Genomic DNA, 12,991 nt, shown 5'->3' with positions numbered 1-12,991 from the left:
TCCGCTGGATCATCGAAAAAGCAAGAGAGTTCCAGAAAAACATCTATTTCTGCTTTATCGACTATGCCAACGCCTTTGACTGTGTGGATCACAGTAAACTGTGGAAAATTTTGAAAGAGATGGGAATACCAGACCACCTGACCTGCCTCTTGAGAAACCTGTATGCAGGTCAGGAAGCAACAGTTAGAACTGGACATGGAACAACAGACTGGTTCCAAATAGGAAAAGGAGTATGTCAAGGCTGTATATGGTCACACTGCTTATTTAACTTATATGCAGAGTACATCATGAGAAATGCTGGGCTGGATGAAACCCAAGCTGGAATCAAGACTGCCGGGAGAAATATCAATAACCTCAGATATGCAGATGACCCACCCTTATGGCAGAAAGTGAAGAAGAACTAAAGAGCCTCTTCATGAAAGTGAAAGAGGAGAGTGAAAAGTTGGCTTAAAGCTCAACGTTCAGAAAACTAAGATCATGGCATCTGGTCCCATCACTTCATGGGAAATAGATGGAGAAACAGTGGAAACAGTGTCAGACTTTATTTTTGGGGGCTCCAAATCACTGCAGATGGTGATTGCAGACATGATATAAAAAGTCGCTTAGTCCTTGGAAGAAAAGTTATGACCAACCTAGACAGCATATTAAAAAGCAGAGACATTTCTTTGTCAACAAAGGTCCATCTAGTTAAGGCTATGGTCTTTCCAGTAGTCTTGTATAGATATGAGAGTTGAACGATAGAGAAAGCTGAGCACCGAAGAATTGATGCTTTTGAACTGTGGTGTTGGAGAAGACTCTTGAGAGTCCCTTGGACTGCAAGGAGATCCAACTAGCCCATCCTAAAGGAGATCAGTCCTGAATGTTCATTGGAAGGACTGATGTTGAAGCTGAAACTCCAATACTTTGGCCACCTGATGCGAAGAGCTGACTCATTGGAAAAGATCCTGATGCTGGGAAAGATTGAGGGCAAGAGGAGAAGGGGACGACAGAGGATGAGATGGTTGGATGGCATCACTGACTCAATGGACATGAGTTTGGGTAAACTCCAGGCGTTGGTGATGGACAGGGAGGCCAGGTGTGCTGCAGTCCATGGGGCCGCAAAGACACTACTGAGCAACTGAACTGAACTGAACTGAACCACCCTAATGGTAGAAAGTGAAGGGGAAATAAAGAGTCTCTTGATAAGGGTGAAAGAGGAGAGTGCAAAAGGTAGCCTAAAACTCAACATTCAAAAAACTAAGATCATGGCATCCAGTCCCATCGCTTCAGGGCAAATAGATGGGGAAAAAGTGGAAACAGTGGCAGATTTTATTTTATTAGGCTCCAAAATCACTGTGGACAGTAACTGCAGCCAGAAAACTAAAAGACACTTGCTTCTTGGGAGAAAAGCTATGACAAACCTAGACAGTTTATTGCAAAGCAGAGACCTTTGCTGACAAAGGTACTTATAGTCCAAGCTATGGTTTTTCCAGTTGTCATGTATGGGTATGAGAGTTTGGAATGTAAAAAAAGCTGGGCGCTGAAGAATTGATGCTTTCCAACTGTGGTGCTGGAAAAGACTCTTTAGAGTCCCTTGGATAGCAAAGTGATCAAACCAGGCAATCCTAAAGGAAATCAAACCTGAATATTCATTGGAAGGACTGACGCGAAACGGAAGCTCCGATACTTTGGCCACCTAATGCAAAGAGCTGATTCACTGGAAAAGGTCCTGATGCCGGGAGAGATTGAGGGCAGGAGAAGCGGGTGACAGAGGATGAGATGATTGGATGGCATCACTGACTCAATGGACATGAATCTGAGCAAACTCTAGGAGATAGTCAAGGACTGGGAAGCCTGGTGTGCTGCAGTCCATGGGGTTGCAAAAAGTTGCAGACAACTTAGGAACTGAACAACAACAATATTTACTTCAGAGAACTGGCACCAAGCTCCGAAAGTAGCTCTTCACTTTAATGAAAATCCTAATGGGGTGGAGATGAAAGCAGTCTTTCTGTCCCTTTTTTGTTTACCCATTTCTTCCCCTCTCTGATCTTAAAAATGTAATTATAGGAAATGAGACTACTAGGCAACTAAAACTAAATTCTGACTAATGCTTTTCTAAATGTACACCATGCCTTGCATAAACTGTGGACTCTTTTTCTAGATAAAAGAAGTTAAAAATGAAGAATTAAGTAGTTAAAGAATGATCTGCTCTCTAGCCTCAGCAGCCCTCTTAAGATTCCTGCAGGCATATCACTTGGGTGAGATAGCATTTCAAGAGAGAGTCAGCTCGTTTGCACACAATGGAAAATGATGCAAAACTCAACCTCCTGCCTCCATGATTTACTGAGATTCTTCCCTTTCCTGACTTTTTCCTTTAAAAACTGTCATAGCTGAGGGTGGGAGGGGAGTTTGGGGGAGAATGGATACATGTTTATGTGTGGCTGAGGCCCTTCCCTGTTCACCTGAAACTACACAACATCATTTGTTAATCAGCTATACCCCAATACAAAATAGAAAGTTAAAAAAAAAGACTGTCAGTGGTTGAGCAGAATCTTCAGAGTTGGTCTCTGGACACAAGTCCACCTTCTCCTCAGAATGCCAGCTTTTCTTATTAAAACACTTTGACTTTCTACTGACAGTTGCTTCTCCAATTATTGGTTTGTGAGTGGCGAGCAGCTGAACCTGAGTTTGGTAAGAAAGAGTCCAGTTTAGGCATGCTCAGAGTCTACCTGGTTCTTATAATAACCTGAGTCTTCTTGGTCTCTCAATTGTCAGGAGAGCTGGTTCCTGTTCTTCGAGCTCATTAAAAGAGATTGCCAGTGTAAATACATACTTTCATCGATAGCAGATATTAACTATCAATACTAGTAAAAGAAGTCTAGGATTTATTTCTGTATTCATCTTCCTATTTGCAGAACCTCTTCAAAGTCCTGGGGTTCTGATCTAGTGAGCTTAGGAAAGGTTCAATCTTCTGACAGCTCAGGGAGGCCAAGCTAATCTTCTGACAGCTAAGAGAGGCCAAGGTGACTCTGGGCCAGCTGAAGAGGAGCATGTGAAATAAAACGCAGTGTTTTCATCAGCATTTAGTTTGTCACTGAATGGGTAGCCTGCTGCCTCTTGGCCTATTTACTGATTCTACTTACATGAATTTGAAGATAAACATTTTTAGTAGTTTTATATTTGTTTTAAAAGACAACGACATTTTTAGCCTCAATAGTAAAGGCAATCTGCCAACTTTTTAACTGAGAGTTGATTTGTTTCATTTTGCGGGAGAATATAAAAAGCAAATATATAGTTGAGCCTCATTTGAGCTGAAAACTGAAGCTTTAGGTATATCAGGCAATTTCTTTCCAGACTAGATTAAATTTAAAAGATGAACTGGTAGTTTAGAACAACAACAACAATAACATTATATGCTTGAGCAAAATGTTGTGTAAATTAGTTTTGGAGATTTTTCACACAAAATGTCTGCGAATAGAGGAATTTATGAAGCTGAATCTTAAAGCTTGGTAGACTTTATGCACATCACATAAGTAAACAACCCCTTTCCTGAAATGCCATTAAGCAGAGAGTCTGTTTCACAATATAATTTTAGTTTATAAATACAAAGTGTCTTTGAAAATGAAAATTTGTTTTTAAAAATATAATTAGTACTCCTTCAAAGGGGACTAAGACGCTGAATATCCCTTATCCTTTCTTATCTCTAGGTCCTAACAGAAAAATACATTTCCTGTCAAAGGTGACTCAATCTTCCAGAACTGATTCACAGGAAACTTAAGAACCATTTTTGATGAAACCCAGAATCAATCAGTGTTTCTCTCATTTACATACTTGGTAAGTCATTAGCAACAAACGGGAGACATAAAAAAATTAAACTCCCAGGAACAGATCTCTACAGCATATTAATTTCCAAGGTCATCGTATTTTGGATATAGTCCATAAAAGTTCTCCTTGGAAATAATGAATAGCTATTCACTTTTTTTTAAAACAATATTTTACATGTCAAGGAATATTAAATATTTTATGAAAATAGATAGCATTTTCCCCTCTAGATTCAAAAATTTATTTTCCTGACATGAAACATGGTCAGAGTCAAACCCAAAAAGAACAAAGAATAACTCTTTAGGAAAATGTTCCAAAAATGAAATCCTACATTATTTTGACAAAAAAAATAAAAGAAAGAAAAAAAGAGTGAGAATTGGAACAGATTAATTGATGAACTATAACTGGTGTCTATCACTAACTATAAATATAAGTAAAAACAACTGGAATACCAGCTTCCATTTATTGATCATAACTAAGAACATACAGTAGAAATATCATTAAGTAGGAGGTCTGCTTTCTAACCTAATTTTAATTTATAGATACAAAGCCTAAGTCTTTAAAAATTAAAATTTGACATCCGGTCCCATCACTTCATGGCAAATAGATGGGTAAACAGTGGAAACAGTGTCAGACTTCATTTTTTCGGGCTCCAAAATCATTGCAAATGGTGACTGCAGCCATAAAATTAAAAGACGCTTACTCCTTGGAAGGAAAGTTATAACCAACCTAGACAGCATATTAAAAAGCAGAGACATTACTTTGCCAACAAAGGTCCATCTAGTCAAGGCTATGGTTTTTCCAGTAGTCATGTATGGACGTGAGAGTTGGACTATAAAGAAAGCTGAGTGCAGAAGAATTGATGCTTTTGAACTGTGGTATTAGAGACAACTCTTAAGAGTCCCTTGGGCTGCAAGAAGATCCAACCAGTCTATCCTAAAGGAGATCAGTCCTGAGCGTTCATTGGGAGGACTGATGTTGAAGCTGAAACTCCAGTACTCTGGCCACCTGATGCAAAGAGCTGACTCATTTGAAAAGACCCTGATGCTGGGAAAGATTGAAGGCAGGAGGAGAAGGGGATGACAGAGGATGAGATGGTTGGATGGCATCACCGACTCAATGGACATGAGTCTGGGTAAACTCCAGGAGTTGGTGATGGACAGGGAGGCCTGGCGTGTTGCAGTCCATGGGGTCTCAAAAAGAGTCGGACATGACTGAATGACTGCACTGAACTGAAGTATGTCACAATCTTGCAAGGTAGTTCACAATCAATGTGAGCTTTATGCCTCATAACAACTCTGAGGCAGGTATGATTGAAATTTACTGTTGAGAAATCTATTCCCCCAGAGTCACTAGGCAAGAGCTCACTCCATGTGAGATGCGTAAACCTGAACTGACGTGAGCTATTAGTCTCTCAACAATATGCTTGCTATTCATAAAAAAAACTGAGTATGAATCTGTGCACACAAATTAAGCACAACCTGAACTTCCAGGAAGGGCTACATAGTCACAATCCTGGCTTAACTGATGGAGCCCTGAGAAAAGCCACAGTGCAGCATTTGCAATCAGGCAGCCCCAGCAGAACTAACACCTACTTGCTCAGTATTCTCCAACTCTTTACGTCCCCAGGGACTGTATCCCACCAGGCTCCTGTGTCCATGGAATTCTCCAGGCAAGAATACTGGAGTGGGTTGCCATTTCTTTCTCCATAGGGGTTGAACCCACGTCTCTTATGTGTTTTTCTACATTAGTAGGTGGGTTCTTTACCGCTAGCGACACCTGGGAAGCCTACTAACACCTAGGGGATGGTGGTTTAGTTGCTAAGTCATGTCTCATTCTTGGGACTCCACGGACCATAGCCTACCAGGCACCCCTGTCCAGGGGATTTCCCAGGCACGAATACTGGAGTGGGTTGCCATTTCCTTCTCTAGGGGATCTTCTCAACACAGGAATCGAACCCAGGTCTCCTGCATTGAATCCTCAGGCAGATTCTTTACCGACTGAGCCATGAGGTAATCCCTTGTAGCTAACACCTAGGGAAACCTGCAAATTCTAGGCCGCAGCCTCCAAGCTCACCCATGTTGTCTTGGCTCCACCGGCCCCACGAGGAGATGTGTCACTTTTGATTCTGCAACAGGGGCTGACAGCTCCTGTAAAAGATCACATCTATGAGGCCAGGAGGAGAATGGAAAATAATTACTCAGTAAGTCACCTTCCTTTGAATCAAGCAATAAAGGACCCTGGCTACTCTGGAGACCGGTATGGTATTTTGTTGCAGATTCGGAGGGAAAAAAAATCTATCCAGAATTGGTTCTGGTGGTGGGTGACCCCAGAAGCAGGTTGTAGAGCAGATAAATCCTATTAAGCCATCTGGGAGAAGTGAGAGCAGCTGGTAGGTCTGGAGGCTGAAATAGCTAGGAAAGGCTCTGAAAAATCTGCATTGCAGATAAGCCTCAACGGAGACAGCTGGAACTCTTAACATCTCCCCAAGCCAGCTTCTCTCTTAAGAGCAGAGTGGCCTCAGGTGGTATAATTTAGAATGTATAGAATTTACAGGCTTTTCTGGTGACCTTGGGTGGTTTAAAATAATTCCACTTTTTGTCTTGCTGCTTTTCACCTGACAGTATCTTTTTGTGTGTTGGTGGGGTGGGCAGAATAGAGGAGAGGCACACAGTAAATCTTGCTCCTTTTGTAAATTTTATCTTTCATTTAGCGTTAGGTTTTGTCTTTAGCCAATTTATATCACAGCATCAACAACATAAACAACTGAGAATCTGCTGTGTCTGTTAAGAAACGGGTGGAGAAATATAAACTTGGAAAGTCATAATAATCAAATATGAGCAATTACAGAGGTTCTGCTATGTAAATTATCTTCATTAATTCCTACAATATCCTAATGAGGTTGTTATTATCATTCCTGTTGTATACAACTGAGGCTTGACAAGTTCTCAGTTTCTCATGGCTGATAAGGGCTGGATCCCGAATTTGAACCCTAGGGTATCTAACTTCAAAGTCTATACTTACTTCCCTACATTATAATCTAGCATTTGTTAAATGTCTTTTATGTGCCAGACATTCTGCTTGCAAAAAGCAATAATAGTCATAGCCTCCAGAAATTTCTGCTCTGTTGGGATGAAGGCAATTATAATAAATAGCTTTTTAAATAGAGGGTGTTATTTTTAAAAAAAAAAAACTTTTTAAGGCTTCATATTTTCTATAATGTGTTCACAAATAGTAATTTAGAATTCTGTAAACACATAACTGTAATTAAAGTCTAGTATATGATCTCAAGAAAAGTAATTATTAGTAGGAAGGGGAGATGAATAGGTGGAGAACAGGATTTTTTAGGGCAGTGACAATGGTCTGTGTGATACTATAATGATACATATATATCATTACATATTTATCAAACTCATTGAATGCACACCAAGAGTGAACCTTAAGGATGAAAACTATGGACCCTGGGTGACTATGTGTGTCAATATTCACCCTTACTAAAAAGCATACTACTTTTTAGTAAGCTGAAAATGGGAGAACTGTGTGTGTGTGGGGGGGGGACCTATATAGGAAATCTCTGTACCTCCCTTTCAATTTTGTTGTAAACCTAAAACTGCTCTCCAAAAATAGTCTTTTAAAAAAGGGGTGAGAGGAGAAAAAATAATTAAAAGGAGAGAGCACATACATGGCTTGGATGACTCAGAATGGATGGTGTTTTGGTAAGTGGAACTGTAGTTCACATGTTAGTTAGCTAAGCTTTTTAGGGAAAAGGAGGAAAATAAAGGATCAGTCTGTCAGTCAACATTGTTCTTTGAGCACCTACTCTGTCTTGGTTCTTTCAGTGGGTTCTGGAATGGGACAGACACTCACGGAGGCTCTAGTCTTGTGGGACAGATATGCATTAAGTGGATAAATATAAGTGGGAGAAATGTAGAGTCTTATGGGAGTATATAATACACAGGCCTGTATTAGACCAGTGGCTGGGAAACGGCTTAAGGCTAAATCATGACATCTGAGACCTAACTAATGAGCAGGACTTGAGTAAGCAGAGGGGCAGAGGAAACAAGGCAGGAATGGGAAGTGAAGGGTATGAGTGCTCCAGGCAAGAAATAAAAAACATGTGCAATAACCCCATGGCAACAAACTCAGGACCAGCTAGAGAATCATGAAGAGAACAGATCATGGATAGCCTTGTAACACAGTGTATAGCCTCCTGACTCTATTATTATGAATACTATGGTTTTAAATACAGACATATCATGATTATATTGATTTTTAAAAGACACATCCAGTTACTAGGTGTGCAATGACTTGTATAGAGCAAGTGTTGATGCAGCAAGTTGTCACGGTTGTGAAGATCAGAGATGATGGGAGACTGCCTAATAGTCTTTGGGCATAGAAAAATGGACGGGTTTGGAAAATGTTTAGGAAGCAGAACTGATGGGACTTAGTAACTGATTGAACTGTTATATTTTAGGTAACAATTTTAATATAAACATTATTTATATAGACAACAATATTTGCTAAAATGACATGTCAGAGCCTTTGAAAGTAAATATAAGACTGCAAAGTTGTTATACAAATGATGACTATGGCAGGCTGTAGGTAATGAGAAAACTCCAAATAACAGTGGCTTAAATGAAATGAAAATTCATTACAAGATGATTTCATTTTCAAAATGGCTGCTCAAAGTCTAGCCATTAGGTCTGAATTCCCACCAGCAGAAAGGAGGAAGGAATGATGAAGAGCACACTCTTTCCTTTTAAGCAATTATTTCCCAAACAACTTTTGCTCGTTATCTCACTGGCCAAAAATTAGTCATATAGTTAGACATCTACACAAGGAAGACTGGAGTTCTGGATCCTATGCTGAATGGCCATGTGATCTAAAATGTTGAGGTTCTATTATTATTGAGGAAGAAAGAAATAATTGATATTGACAACAAAAATAATCTGTTTCACATTGATTATGAGCTAAGGTCTTAGGGATGGCTTAGAAAAAAAAAAATAAAATGTGTAAATTGTAGCAGGCTTTTAAAACAACAGAAAATTGAACGACATCAAAATGAACTCTTTGAAATAGCACTCTGCATTTTGCCTAAGTTGCCGAGTACATTTTTTAACCTCAACTACAATCTAGATGGGCTGGGTAAGGTAAACAGAGCATCCCTTCAATAACCATGGTTTTGTACCGCCACCAAGCCAACTCAGCCATGCCAATATTTGAGCATAGTTGTTTATGGTTTCATTTCCTTTACTTTTAATAGTGGCCATAAAAACCCAAACAAACGCATTTTAGTCACATTCCTTTGAACGAGGCCTTGAATTTAAATTATGTCACTGGATCCATTAACTATGGCTGGTGACTTATCCTCTACAGACATTCAACTTTTGAATAATAATTGCATGCAGAAAATGAGAATTAATAGCAGTCAGACAGCACATCCTATATGCATCACTCCACATACTTTCACGTTATTTTATGTTTTGTCTGTTTGATGTGTTCTCAGTTTGTTTCTAATAATAAAGTTTATCAATAAGATGCTGGGCGTTAAGTATTAATTTAGGAAAAAATACCCCTTTTATCAATTTTCCCCAAATGGTTCCTAGTATGCTGAAGTCAAAGATTGCCTTGACTCTTTCTTTCTACATTTAATTTTGTCTTAACATTTTTTTCAATTTTTACAATTAAGCCACTATACTGTCATTGTTATTTATAAAAATTTTTCCTTTTACTAGGTGCTTCAAGTCCCAACCTCACTGAGAGAGAAGAAAATCTTCAATGAACTGAACCCATATGAAATAATATTTTTGTGACAGCTAATTAACTGTACTATATTATATTCATTATTACCTAAATAGTCACATTCTTAATTTTGCCAACGAAAATGATCACACAACATTAAGTTGTATAGTCTATGCTAAACCTAAAATTACATTTATTTTAACTATATTATATCCACTACATTCTTGATCTGCTTTTATCTTTGTTTTTCCATTAGGTAAAAAAATATATCCATGAACAATTGCTTATTTTAGTATTGCTACTAACACATAATTTCTGGTTCTTTTGAATTGCATATAGCATTTTAGTTCTATTATCTACTGGGTATCTCCTTGCAGTTTCTATTGGGTAGGGAGGTCTGGATTTACTTGTTACTCTGGATCCATGACAAAAATAGCTTATATTTATTTTCTATTTTATAGCTTTTAATATGTGTTTATACATTCCATCTGAACCCTGAAAATCAAACAGCACCTTTATTTTATAGAAAAAAAGCCCCCCAAAAGGGAAACAATATTTCCATTAGCTAGTAAATAGTAAATGCAGGACAATGTAACTAGTGCAAAAAAAGTACAATGTAAATACATATTGATGTTGTGAAAATTCAGAGTAAGAAAAATTAAATATGATCAGCGAGGGAAGAATTATCACATCCCCTTTCTCCTTTAAAATGGTAAAAATGTTGAAAAATAATGTAACTCTAACAAGATTTTGAAGATATTCTGGAAGTCAAAAAGCAGGTAGGCTAAGATAGAAAGAGAAAAAAAACCAGGGAAACTGCTGCTAGAAATTCATGTCTATCCCAAGGAAACCTGGAGAAACTCCAAGCTGACAATACAGAGTTCAAGGGGGCTATGAAACCAATATCATGCAATCATTAAGAAATGTATTTGAACAATTGAGATCCTTTCTCTTTTTCTCCTTTGCTAGTACATATTCAGCTGACAGAAGATGTTTTTGCTCCCCAACAGTAAAAATAAAAACTAGTCTTTAATGAAAGCAGGTGAACAGTCTTGCAAACAGTTCTGGTATGCATAAATCCATGCAGAACTGAAACACCACTGTGGAATTGTGGGTACCCTAACCAGCTCACTCACTGGTTCCACCTCCATGCTCCTCCTGGGAGTCTGTCGCTTGACAGACTCTGTTCACTTGCCCAAAACCTGCAGTCAGCCTTCACAGTGAGTGGGAATACAGATCTGCACAAGTGCAGAGGAAACTTATAATTAGCTGCCTAAGATCCTCAGTCCAGTTCTTCACTCATTTAAAACAAACAAAAACCTTTCAAATCAAGACATTTGAGAAAAAACAGTCCTATGAATAAGAAAAATACTTTAAAAAGTAATTCCTGGAGAACTAGAAATGATTCCGGGGACAAAAGAGAACTCTATAGGTATCTTTCTGAGAGAGATGTGAAAGAATATTCCATATTTTAAATAAAGTTCCTTCCAAAAATGAATTACAGAAAAGCATCAATCAGAGAATGAGGAAAAAATTCTGGGAAATCAACATATGATTAAAAATATATAATTGAAAAATTGAAGAGTGTGTGCCAAGGATAATGAGGGATGTAGAGGAGTCACTGTAGACCCTGGATGCTCAAGTGAAGCGTCTGGTTATGTTGAAACACCATAAAACATCACACAGATATGATTTCTGAAGCTTTAATCATTTTCTTTGTGATCTTGGGTTCTTGCTGAGTTGTCTACCACTTGACTAAAATTCTGTGAAACTTAGAACTAAACAGTGAATTTTTATTCATCTATCCCTCCATCACATGCTTTTTTAAATAAATTAAATTACATATTCTGTGATATATTTAGACTTATCTCCCTTTCACACTGAAAAGTTTAAAACCATTTCAGTAATAACTGTTTTTATAAATAACTAGTATTTAAATACATACTTGGTAAATAGCTAGTAAATACTACTCAGTAAATAACTAATATTTACTGAGCTCCACACCATGCTCATCCAGGATTCTAAAGGGCAGGAGTCTTTTGGTAGGCAGGGCAATCCACTGAGTGGAGGTCACAACTAACTTGGAATGGGCTTTTTATTTTAGCAGTCAAGTCAGTGCATTATTAAAAGAGTATAGGTTTAGGACAATCCACTAATTTTTCTGTTTTGGCTGCAGAGCAGTAGAAAGTAAAGGTTTTGGGGACAGAACAAGGGTAAGATCCCACCTTCACCATTTTTTAGTGGAATGTGTTGGGAAGCTCATTGCATTCTTCCAATTTCAGTTTTCTCATCTGTAATTAATAAATATAACAAGACCTGATATTCTCACTCCAAAGACTGTTGTGAGCTTTGGGATGCCATGTATTGGAAAATGCTTTGTATCATTTGAAAAGAGGTACTGATTTTTTAAAAGATCTAAATGCAACTTCTTAGCTGGTCACATTATGTAACAATTTTATGATCCAAAGTCTATATCCTGGATCTTTTTGTGAGCAAAACATACAGAGTAGAAAGAAAAATGCAAGCACATATTAAGCTATATACTACATATATATTATTATATTATCATATCCCTTTGATTTACTGGACTATTCACCATCTTACAGTGGAAAAGTACAGCAGTGGACCAGAGTATATGAATTAGTCAGGACCATGAGTGTTTGTTTAAATTTTTTCATTGTTAGATCTCCTATTTCCTCAAGTATCAGTGATATTCTTGGAAAGTCAGTCATTTTAGAAATTTCTGTCCTCAATTATTTAAAGTATCAGAAGGGAAGCTGTGCATTTTAAGATTCTAGAATATCACAAATTCACCTGTGGCTATGGTCAAAATTGTGCTAACCAGTTGCTCTTAGGCACTATGTGAGAGGAATCCTAAATGCCTATGTGTTGCACCTTATTCTCTCAACATAACCATGAACTCTTACCATGAGAAAATTCTACAGTGCAAAGGGAAAATATTTTTTAAGGAAACTAAGTGCAAATATTGTTCACCATGTAAATAAAACATATAATCTTCCTGAAAAGAAACATCATTTCCCAAGTTGCTACACAAGGCAAAAAAAATATCTTTTCGCCATAATCTGTTAAATGAAGTAGCTTTGCTTTAACAATCGCCAGACATGGATCAATGTACTTCCACTGCTTTAAATGGTCATAATCCAGAGTCATTAACACCAGAGAGAATCTGAAGAAAGGTTAATTCAAACCATCTGAGGCAGATCGAAATGGAATCCACAAAAACTGAAGATTGATTCAGACTTGGGGGGGCGGTGGTGGGAGAGGGAGAATTTGTGTCAGAAACATCAAAGATTATCCTGTATACCCCAAGACTCTGAACAATTGAATGGATGACAAAAGAGCATAAAAATAGTATTTAAACCTGAAATTTTACCAATCCCAGTTTGATTATGCACAGAAGACCCACACTGTCCATCATAGAAAGACT

The 12,991-nt window shown here is 38.0% G+C and overlaps 1 protein-coding gene across 29 annotated transcripts in view; it reads right to left on the bottom strand.

The window, feature by feature from the left end:
- MAP2 (microtubule associated protein 2) overlaps positions 1-12,991 on the bottom strand; it is a 294,336-nt gene that overhangs the window by 123,687 nt on the left and 157,658 nt on the right. For 11 of the 29 annotated variants that reach the window (XM_081582653.1, XM_081582661.1, XM_081582675.1 and 8 more), the window contains one exon: positions 5,878-5,951. The exons of the other annotated variants lie outside the window; for them this stretch is intronic. The gene's annotated coding sequence lies outside the window, so the exon portion shown is untranslated. The remainder of the gene's footprint in view (positions 1-5,877; positions 5,952-12,991) is intronic. 29 annotated transcript variants of the gene reach the window in all.

This window comes from Giraffa tippelskirchi, chromosome 3 (genome assembly GCF_054371585.1).
Source record: "Giraffa tippelskirchi isolate mGirTip1 chromosome 3, T2T-mGirTip1v1.2.pri, whole genome shotgun sequence".
NCBI classification, from domain to species: domain Eukaryota; kingdom Metazoa; phylum Chordata; class Mammalia; order Artiodactyla; family Giraffidae; genus Giraffa; species Giraffa tippelskirchi.
Note: the sequence above shows the minus strand (reverse complement) of the source record. Positions and strands in the feature narration are given on the sequence as shown.